The sequence below is a fragment of the Crinia signifera genome, chromosome 12 (genome assembly GCF_055691185.1).
Source record: "Crinia signifera chromosome 12, ASM5569118v1, whole genome shotgun sequence".
Lineage (NCBI taxonomy): Eukaryota > Metazoa > Chordata > Amphibia > Anura > Myobatrachidae > Crinia > Crinia signifera.
The window spans coordinates 27,158,002-27,163,188 of NC_139228.1; positions in this window are offsets into that span (position 1 = coordinate 27,158,002).

Genomic DNA, 5,187 nt, shown 5'->3' on the forward strand with positions numbered 1-5,187 from the left:
CCATCTCCTCCACTTGTTCTCCGTCTCTCTTTTCTATGAAATTGTTCATGAATGTATCACTGATGTTGTGTATTACAATTTTACAGTCATTGCTGATTACTATATCCGCCCCTGATGAAGTCACGTTTTGACGAAACGCGTTGGGCTAATTGTGATCAAGACCTCTTGAATTAAACAACAATCATCTCTGTTCATCAATTGTATTTTTGAGATACCCTTAACTATAAGGGCTCTTTTTTATACTTGTACTTGTACTTTTTATATTTTATATTAAACATTGATGGTTTGAATCCACTTTTGTTGTATTCTAGCGCACTCTGATACCCCCTTGTTTTTTCCATATATATACATATGTTTGGTTTTTTTAACTATTGTTCTTTTTTTGACAGTGTAGCAATTTCTGAGTTTGCTGAGATTACGTTTCCCTTATTCTAATCTTTGCTTTATGTATACACTTTAGGTGTTATGTTTATGTATTTTGCTATTTTGTATGTAATATTTTTTGTAATATTATTGCAACATTACATCATCTTTGTATTTGAAAGTGTTTAGCTTCCGTACACTAGTCCCGTTACCTGGTAACCAGCGCGACGCTCCTTGCCGTTCACGTGACGTGCATCGGCCCTGCCAATCAGTGAGGCCGACAGTGTACGTGGTGCGCACTGGTTGACGCTACTGACAGGTTCTGATGACGTAAGTGTTCTGGTTTGCGAAGCGCGGGAACAGGCTCCTGTGGGCTTGGAGGTATGTATGAATATATTGTCCTTTTGTATCAGTATGTTTTAATCTTGTCCTGAAGAAGAAGCGGAATAAAAAAGCTTCGAAACATTGGCATCTATGACGTGACTCTGGCTCTGTTTGTAGTTGACTTTGTACTTTGGCCCCTGCATGGGTTCCTTTGGTGAGCACCGCAGTATACCTACCAGACGGATGTGCTGCTCCAGCTCGAAGTGTATATATATATATATACACACACACATATATACTGTATATATATTTATATTTTTATATATATATATATATATATATATATATATATATGTATATATATAATAAAGGTGAAGAGCTGTACTTTAATTTCAAATTTAGCAATTATTGTAAATAGTCTATTTTATTGAATTTACAATTGTTTAATTTCTAGAATTGTGTCTCAATGAAAATAAATAAACAGGAGTAAACACTAATTGTCTGGTTAATGATTAATTAAATTTCTTAGTGAGCACCATGTAGCAATTTTCAGTGTTAAGGGACGTCATTTCCCGAGTGACACAGAAGTTTCTTTCTAATTATCCAGCCTAGATAGTATAAATATATTTGCATGGGATTTTTCAAAGCATCTAAAGGCAATTAAAGCAGCAATCACTGTTCTGCAAGTAAGTATTATTATTATTATTATTATTATTTTATACCAAGGAGCTATACATAAATTGATAGACAGTTCAATGGTAACTTATTACTTTTTCAAAGTACCGTAGATTTTCAGGTTGATACATGAATAAGAAATGCTAAAAATATTTTTTAAGGTCTACTCTACATGCAAACCAACTGGGTCATGATACTATAAATTCAGAAGAATTTATAGTATCATGACCCAGTTGGTTTGCATGTAGACCTTAAAAATTATTTTTGTAATTTCTTATTCATGTATCAACCTGAAAATCTACGGTACTTTGAGAAAGTAATAAGTTACTATTGAACTGTCTATCAATTTTCTGTTGTACCCTAGAGAATGATAGACATACATTGAAAGCTTTACAGAAATTGGAATATACTTATATAATAAAAATGGGAGCACTTGTGCATTTGATAAATAAATAAACAATTAAACAATAAAAACAAAGTTATGAGTGATGTGAGTGAGTGATGGTAAAAAGGTAAGGAATGGGTTGAAATATTTTGTAATGTTTACAGCTCTTTTTTAGTGGCTATGTTGGTGGGGAGCAATGTGCGGGGTGGCACAGGGGATCACACAGAAAGCAACCTACACTTTCCCTACAATATTTCCCATCCATGTAGTGCTGTCAGATGTTGTAGCCGTGCATCTCTGTCTCCCAGCCACCGCGCCCTCCGTCCGGCTTGAAACCGGAAGTTTAGGTAGCTTGTTTCTGGGTATCGGATCGGTGCTCACGGCTTCTTGCACCAGTGCATTTTAAGATGTAGCATTTGTCAAGGATGCCAGACCTTTTCTGGGATTCCCTTTTTATTCCCTCGAAACGCATTGGGTGCAAGAAGCTGGGATCGCCAATCCAATACCCATAAAAAGGCTACCCAAACTTCCGGTTTCAAGCTGGACGGAGGATGTGGCAGCTGACTGCACTACATGGGCCCTACTCATGCATGGGAGGTATTGCAGGGAAAGTGTAGGTTGCTGTCTACAGTGCATGATCCCCAGTGCTGCCCCGCACATTGCTCCCCCACCAACACATCCAACCAAAAAAGGGGGCTGTAAACATTATCAATCAATGTACAAAATGTTTTAACCAATCCTTCCCTTTTTCATTTACAAGCAAGCACATGCATCACTTATTGTTTTTATTGTTTTATTGTTTGTCTATTTATTAAATCTACAACTGCTCCCTTTTTTATTATGTAAATCTATTCCAACACACGGAGCTGTTCAAACACAGCACAGTAGCACATAATCTTTTAGAAATTGGAATATACAGTATGGGCCAACAATATGCATTAAAATGTGTACAAGAATTGTAGATAATTATAGATTCTCTCTTTGAAACTCTCTTTTATATATATATATATATATATATATATATATATATATATATATATATATATATATATAAAACTTCCAGCTGGGGGGTGGCATTCAAAATAACGTAGTCACGACAATCAAGGAGTCATAAAGAAATAAGTGTATTAGCGCTAATACACTTATTTCTTTATGACTCCTTGATTGTCGTGACTACGTTATTTTGAGTGCCGCCCCCCAGCTGGAAGTTGTATGTTTACTTTGGGAAGGCACCTTTCTTTGCCGGTATATTGGAGTGCCAGCATATTGGAACTTTATATATATATATATATATATATATATATATATATATATATATATATATATATATATATATATATATATATTATTATTATTATTATTATTATTATTATAATTTTATATATAAGGCGCCACAAGTGTTTCACAGCACCGTACAAAGGAACAGTACAGGGAGATAAAACTTGGTATAACATTGAATAAATAACAAAAATAGGAGAACAAATAAAGAGCGCCACAGTTCAATACACATTACAGCTTAAATATAAGTAGTGAGGTCTCAATCGACATACAACTAGAGGCTTGAGGCTAATGATGGAGATGAGTATGAAGATGGTCACTGAGTGTTGGAGTAAAGGAGAGCTGTGAGTGACATGTGAAGAGAAGTGGGCTTTGACAACAGGAGGGAAGAGGGCCCTGCTCGGAGGAGCTTACAACCTAGTAGGAAGGGGAGACAGACATATTACAAGAGGTGCAAGCAAGTGGGTGGTGGCCAGATAGCATGATGTAAACAGGCAAGGGGTCAGAGAACCAGCTGGTTTATGCAGTGGAAGGGTACGCTTTGATGAATAGGTGAGTTTTCAGTGCCCGTTTGAAGCTATGCAAGGTCAGGGAGAGTCTAATGGAGTGAGGGAGTGTGTTCCACTGAAGGAGTGCAGCACAGGCAAAGACCTGTACTCTAGCATGGGAAGCAGTGATCAGGGTGTAGGAGAGACAACAGTCGTCAGCCGACTGTTCTGGGCGGGAGGGTGTATGAATGGAGATGAGGTTAGAGATATATGGAGCAATGGAATTAGAGATGGCCCTGTATATGAGTGTGAGGTGTTTGAAGAGGATTATGTAGGGAAATGGGAGCCAGTGCAGATTTTGTTGAAGGGGAGTGGCAGAATTAGAGCGGCGGGAGAGGATACATATATATCTATATATATATATATATGTATACTAGTAAGTACTTTCAAAGCTAATGCTTCAAAAGCTAGCAGATGTAGTTTAATGTGCTGCCAACAGATGGCAGGGTATTACCACTCAATGCAAATGCTTCCAACGATAGTAGATGAGCTAGTAGTTTCACTTGCTGCCAACAGATGGCAGTGTTTCAGAGACACACAGACACTACACATATTTTTATCATCATGGTCCTCCTATCATCATTTTTAGATATAGTGGTATGTAAATGAAGGTATATAATATTTTTATTTTGTTTATTATGTATTTATGGCACTATTTTTCATCTTCTAGATCCTGTTTACCCCTGAAGAAGTTCCCTTTGGATGAAATGCATAGGATTATTTGGGTCATCAATTTTTATTTAAGTCAGATGTTGGATCAATCATTGAAATTTTATGAAAGGCAAAAATTCAAACAAAATATCCCTTTGTATTGATGTTCTGAATAAATACAATTGATTTTACCAGTGTGTACCATTTCTGATGGAAATTTAAGAGCGCACTTCTATATATTTTCTTTATTCATCTCTATCCATTGGGTCTCTATTAACAGTGAGGTTTATAGAAGTGCTGCCACCCCAACAGTGCGGAAAAAGGCCACAAACCCCCCTTTTCTTATATAAATATATATATATTATTATTTTTTAAAGTATATAAGTATATATAAAAGTATTCTGTATATATATATATATATATATATATATATATATATTTATATATATATATATATATATATATCTATTAATCAAGGTTACTTATATACTAATATACTTAAATAAAAAATAAGACAGAATATGATATTCTAACTGAACTACAATGTTTAAGAAGTTATAATAGACATCAACATTTATAATGTTACATAAAGAAATGCATCTGAATATTTTAACATCACTAACAAATAATTATTTTTCATTTTATTCTATTAGATATTCAAGTAATCAGCAATGAAAGTACTAAACACAACAATGGTCAAGGAATTTATTCTGGTGGGATTCTCCGATCTCCACCAATATCAAATCTTAGTTCTCGTTGCAATACTACTGATGTATATTACTAGTGTTGCTGGAAACTTTGCAGTTATTGTTCTTGTTAAGACTGGATCCTCACTCCATTGTCCAATGTATTATTTTATTTCTGTATATGCAGCTTCAGAAATTTCATTTGTGTCTGTTATTGTCCCCAGACTTCTAGCTAATTTGTTTGTGATTAGCAACAAGATTTCTTTTCTTGGATGCT